Source organism: Symphalangus syndactylus, chromosome 10 (genome assembly GCF_028878055.3).
Source record: "Symphalangus syndactylus isolate Jambi chromosome 10, NHGRI_mSymSyn1-v2.1_pri, whole genome shotgun sequence".
Lineage (NCBI taxonomy): Eukaryota > Metazoa > Chordata > Mammalia > Primates > Hylobatidae > Symphalangus > Symphalangus syndactylus.
Window position 1 is genome coordinate 81,729,663 of NC_072432.2, and position 6,115 is coordinate 81,735,777.

The window sequence follows — 6,115 nt, forward strand, 5'->3', positions numbered from 1 at the left end:
AAAGAAGAAAATATAGAGGATGCTTAAGTAAATAGTGAGAGGCTCAGTTTAACTAAACAAAGTATCTATGAGGGGAACTAATAGGAGGTGAAGTTAGAAAGGCAAGTCATAAGCAAACCACTGCGAATGGAGGCTGCCATGCTAATGAGCTTATCTGGCTCAATAAGCATTTGCAGGGGATACAGGTGGCAACTGAAGATTTTGAACAAAGCATTCCTGAAAGAGGACATGTTTTATAACTTTGTGTTGAGGCCCAGCCTCTCCTCCAGCAATATTGCTTCCCATCCATGCTCACTCAGATTTTCTTAACTCGTATTTCAAAAAATAAGTTTTCAACCACGTACATATTGAGGCTTTGGAGAAAAGACTGAACTGCCTCTGTCACCTGGGCAAGAAAACTTTATGGGAAGTCAGGCCACAAGGCAATCTTTCCAAACATGGCAGGCCACTGCTGATTTTACTGGCTGATCAGGCAGAGTGTCATCTCCTTCCCCCATTCCCAGGACCAAGCATGACCCTAGTTGGTCTGAAGTTAGGTGGTCATTAGCACAGGTAGGTTCCCACATCCTAGTAGTTTAAGAGATTTTAAATGGTAGCTGAGACTGAGCTCAAAGTGAAGGCTGGATGACAGACAGATGGCATCCTCTCATAAATGCAGACAGGCTCAGAAATACTGAAGGTCCTAAAGCAATCTGCAGGGACACATGCAAGAACCAATACTAGTATCGCCTTATAAGGGTTTCTTTCCCAGAGGAAGATCATTAGTGCCAAGAGTTGGCCATTGGTGGAACACAGATCTGTCACACCTAGTTTATGTATCCCAGTCACTGGTAATGTTCAGGAAGAAGCAGCAGGCTTCTTAGTATAGGGACCGTATCTCCTTGATTCACTACTGCATCCCAAAATCATTCCTAGTACATAGGGGACACTGGATGAATATTCATGGAATAAATGGCCAAGTAAACTGGTGCAGCTGGTGAGCATCCCCCTAGGGTACTGTACAGAGAATTTCTGCATTGGCAAGGAGGCTGAATTTGATTTCTGAGGCCCCTCCCAGCACTAAGATTCCATGGTCCTCCTCTGAATGTTGAAATTCATTCAATATTTATTGAACACCTGCTATATACCAGAGGATGTCCTAAGCACCCAGAAAACAAAGGTAAATAAAAACAAACCCTTTTACTCAAGGAACTCATGATGTAGTTAAAATGACAGTCCATAGTTTAGGAATACCCTCCTCAAAGGGATCAGAGAATCTGAAGACCTCTCAGTTATCCATTTAGTTTCTTCCAGAGATCTTTTAAGTACTAACACACATATTTACTAATAAGTACTTCCCAAGGTGATATATGATATGGTTTGGCTGTGTCCCACCCAAATCTCATCTTCAATTCCCATGTATTGTTGGGAGGGACCCAGTGGGAGGTAATTGAGTCATAGGGGCAGGTCTTTCCCATGCTGTTCTCATGATAGTGAATAAGTCTCACAAGATCACATGGTTTTGTATGGGGGAGTTTCCCTGCACAAGCCCTCTTCTCTTGTCTGCTGCGTGTGAGATGTGCCTTTCACCTTCTACCACGGTTATGAGGCCTCCCCAGCCACATGGAACTGTGAGTCCATTAAACCTCTTTTTCTTATAAATTACCCAGTCTCAGGTATGTCTTTATCAGAAGCGTGAAAATAGACTAATATAGAATATAGTTCTGAATTTTCTATCCTAGTGAAAAGTTGAGTAAGGATGGTAAAACTTAGTTTCAAAAGTGCTCCCAGAAGAAAACAGACTGCCTGGCCCAGTGGCGTTTTAGTGGGATGGTTTATCTTTCTCTTCCTCCTGTATATGCTTTTATTGGAGTTCATGAAAGAATCATAGAATCCTAGGTCTGAAAAGGAACTTAGAGCTCATCTACTCTAACACCCTTAGGAAACTAAAGCCCGTGGAGTCAAATAGCCTCTAGTTAGTGACACAGCTGAGACTGGAACTGTGTCTTTTGACTCGAAGCTAACATTCACTATGCCACACCAAACTAGCATGCTTTTTAAGCATGGGGAAACTGCTGATATGCTCTGTGTATCTATATTATAGCTGAGAGGCCTTATTTCCATAATCCAAAAAGAGGTCATGAAATACCTGTCTTGCTTGAATTCTCTGAAGGAAATTTAGAGAGGCTGCTCGGTGTTATGGAAAATATACTGGACTGGATCCATGAAATTAAGGTTCTAGACTGATCGCTATGAGTAATTTTATGGGTGTCTTCCAACTTCAGCCCTCTGGATCTCAGTTTTCTAGCTAAAAGAGAGGGTAGTGAAGAAGAATCAGGTATAGCAAACTCAAGTGCCTGGTAGAATCAGGAAGGTAACAAATATGTGTAAAGCAGACCAAATACAAGACCATAAGCAGGGGTGGGCAGCTGGAGAGTTCGGGTCCCTTTTAAAGGCTTTCAAATTCAAATTTAAAATTTAAAATGGTGTGGACCCCAGAAGACAGTTCTGTGAGTCAAATGTAGCCCACAGTCAGATAGTACAATATGTCCAAACTAGATGCTTAGGCCCCTTTCTTCTACAAGTTCTTGAATATGAAAACAAAATATGTAGTTACCAGAAGTCAGTGTTTTCACTAGAGTCTAATATATTGTGATTGCTTTCAAGTAACTCATTTGTTTTAACATTTCTTTGATCTAGAAATATCTAATCATTTTCCTCTGTCTTGCTGTGCAGCTTTCAATAGTTTGCCTGGTTTCCCTGTGCCACAGTTTGTCATTAGCTAAATGAAAAATAAAATCACTGACCATTCTCATTGGGTATGGTATGAATTAATTAATGTTTTGGCATAAATGTCAAGGATATTCGTTAATAAAATATATCTTGTGGGCATATATCCTTCATGATCATTTGCCTCAATAGTTCTTTTGTTGGCATCAACTTTTATTGACTGTTCTACATAATTAAAACCCCAGGAAATTGACTTAAAAAGACCAGGAAGGGTATGTAATACAGGACTGCCAACATTAATGAAATAATTTAAGTCAGAATTAGACAAAGGGACAAATTAAACTCAGCAAATTATTCAAGTACTAAGAAAGCCTGATTGTTCAAGTGTAATTAAAATATACAGCTGGAATAGTAACCACTAACAGAGTGATCTGATCAATGAACACAGTAGCTATAAAAATTTAATGCAGTGTGAGCAGCCTATTTTTTAAAATGCAAATAATCAACCCAAAATGCAGCTGCCTGTTATGAGGCAAACATGCAAAAACTAACAAGCTCAGGGAAATTGTACTGATGACTCAGAAGAAACAGGCTGCTGTAAGATATTAAGAATATTGCTCTCAATAGCAACGCCCCCATTTAATCATAAAGATTAATTAAAGGGGGGTGGAGCTGGTGGTCAGAACTATAAGAGAATTTATTTCCTGCATCCAATTCTTTACCTAATGCCTGGGCTGTGCAGTGATGTATGCTGTATCTCCTCACCCATGCTGTCCACATTACACCCCTTTCATTACCACCCAGACCACTTTATCCACACAGTGTCTAGACTTTTGATCTAACACTTTGAATTAGCATAAAAACAAAATAAAACCAGACTCTTATTATAAAAGTTACAGGCATATCTGAGAAAAAAAACTAGAAGGGAGCAAATCACTAGAGGGGATGGTGAGATTTTAGGTCATTTCTTTCATTATTTCTATTATTTTTATTATAAAGTGTGCAGTTAACATATAAAAACTTGAATGTCTCCATACCACACCAGGGCATGGGTATGAACAAGGTCACATTAATATTAATTGCACACACTTCATCAGCTTCAAAGCCCTACTTGCTAATATAGGAACACCAGGCCTTGGAAGAGTTCCCACCACTCCTCCAGCATCACTGAGATTCCCCTCCTGTGGCTGTATGAGCTGTGGTGGACATGGAGATTTCACACCCAGATCCCCCCAAAGTGAGTACTCATCTCAGTGCTTAGCTCCTTCCAAATCTGCCTTAGCTACAGAGAGATGCTCCTTTCCTGGCACAGCCGACACCCAGTGACTGATGGAGGTGGATGTAAAGGTCCAACCACATTAGCTCACTCGGAACAACTCTGGCAGGCACATGCAGTCCAGAGCTCCCCAAGGGGCTGGTCGAGTTATTATTGGGCCTGTATTGAAGTTTATTTAACTTCTCTGTCTGCCCAATCCTGCTTCTTCCCCTCTGTCCTTCCAAAGGTGTTGATTCCTAGTAAATATCCTGCAGACCAATCTCCATCTTGCCATCTGCTTTCAGACAAGCCAACCTGTGACATGAATGCATCCTGGCTACCGCTAGCAACTGAGCTGGCCAAGAGGGTCTCAACTGCTCAGCAGGATCCTCCATCTTCCCCAGCCTGAACCCACATCTCTGCTGGTCACCAAGGAAACCAGCCCCTCAGCCCTCAGTGCCCTGTGAGTACTCAGCAGTCCCCTGTGACACTGGAAGGACCTCCCTTCCTCTGCAGTACGTTCCATCAGGGGATACCAAAGGAGGACTCCTTGGGCCCTGATGTATCTCTCGGTTTACAAATAGGTGGTCTTCTCTCCCTGCCACAATAGCCAGGCAGAACAGGTTTGAGTACAGCCACCACCCTGTACCTGGAATCTACTCCTCTCTGAACCTCAGAAATTCATCTTCTAGTCAAGCCAGACTCTGGCTTCCATGTGGTAAGTTATCTCTCAACTTTCTTCCCTGCCCTGACAAAAACCCTCTTGAGATTTCTTTACACAGCCATAAACACATCTAATCCACCAAACAGGTCTGAACCTGTCTTAGTGCTTTCTCTCCCACTATAACAGAATACCACAGACCGGTTAATTTATAAAGAAAATTCATTTATTTCTCACATTTCTAGGGGCTGAGAAGTCCAAGAGCATGGTGCCAGCATCTGGCAAGGGCAATCCCATGGAAGAAAGGTGGAATGCAGAAGGGAGCATGTGAGACAGAAAGAGAGGAAATCAGGCTGAACTCGTCCTTTTTATCAGGGGCTCACTCCTGAGGTGATTAGCCCACTCCCAGGATAATGACCTTCACCCATGCATAAGGGTGGGGCCTTATGACTTAATCACCTCATTAAGGCACCACTTCTCCATACTGTCAATTGGCCACTAAATTTCCACATGAATTTTTAGGGGACAGTCAAACCAACTGTGGTAACCACTGAAGTGTTTGGAGGCGCTTAATCTTCAGGAAGTGTAATAAATCTAGCTGTGGAAAATGATGAGGAAAGCAGAGAAATTTTTTTCGGTTCGTATACATATAAATATTACCTAATAAACAATTACCATTGGCCCTGATCTAAGTCTTTTATATATATTAACCCATGCAATCCTAAAACAGTTCCATCAGATAATTAATTAAGCCCACTCTGTACATGAGGAAGCTGAGGCATAGAGCAATTTGGTGATGCGAAGTTATACAACATGTAAGCTGGAAGTTTGCAACCCGTGGAATAGGAGGAAATATTTGCAAACTATATGTGCAATAAGGGGTTAATATCTAAACTATATAAGGAATTCATACAACTCAATAGCAAAAGCAAAAGCAAAAACAAATATTCTGATTTCACAATGGACAAAGAACCTGAATAAACAGTTTTCCAAAGACATACAAACAGTTAACAGGTATATGAAAAGGTGCTCAACATCACTCGTCATCAGAGAAATGCAAGTTCAAACCACCATGAGACATCACCTCACAGAACAGCTATGATCAAAAACACAAGAGGTAACAAGTGTTGCCAAGGATGTGGAGAAAAGGGAACCTTTGCACACTGTTGGTGGGAGTGTAAATTGATACAGCCATTATGAAAAACAGTATGGAGGATCCTCAAAAAATTAAAGCTAGAACGCCCCTGTGGTCCAGCAACCCTACTTTTGGGTATATATCCAAAGGAAATGAAACAGTATGTCAAAGAAATCTCTGCACTCCCCTGTTCATTGCAGCGTTATTCACAATACCTAAGATATGGAAAGAACCCAAATGCCTATAGATGAATGAATGAATGAATGAATGAATGAAGAAAATGTGGTGTGTCTATATAAACGTGGTATATATATGTATGTATACACACAGACACACACACATTAGAATATTATTC

The 6,115-nt window shown here is 41.2% G+C and overlaps 1 long non-coding RNA gene across 1 annotated transcript; it reads left to right on the top strand.

The window, feature by feature from the left end:
- Nucleotides 1-1,558: 1,558 nt before the first annotated feature.
- On the top strand, nt 1,559-5,307 carry LOC134731592 (uncharacterized). Its single transcript, XR_010114007.1, has 4 exons — nt 1,559-1,610; nt 4,270-4,427; nt 4,575-4,682; nt 4,871-5,307. It is a non-coding gene; the product is annotated as an uncharacterized lncRNA (long non-coding RNA).
- Nucleotides 5,308-6,115: the final 808 nt, after the last annotated feature.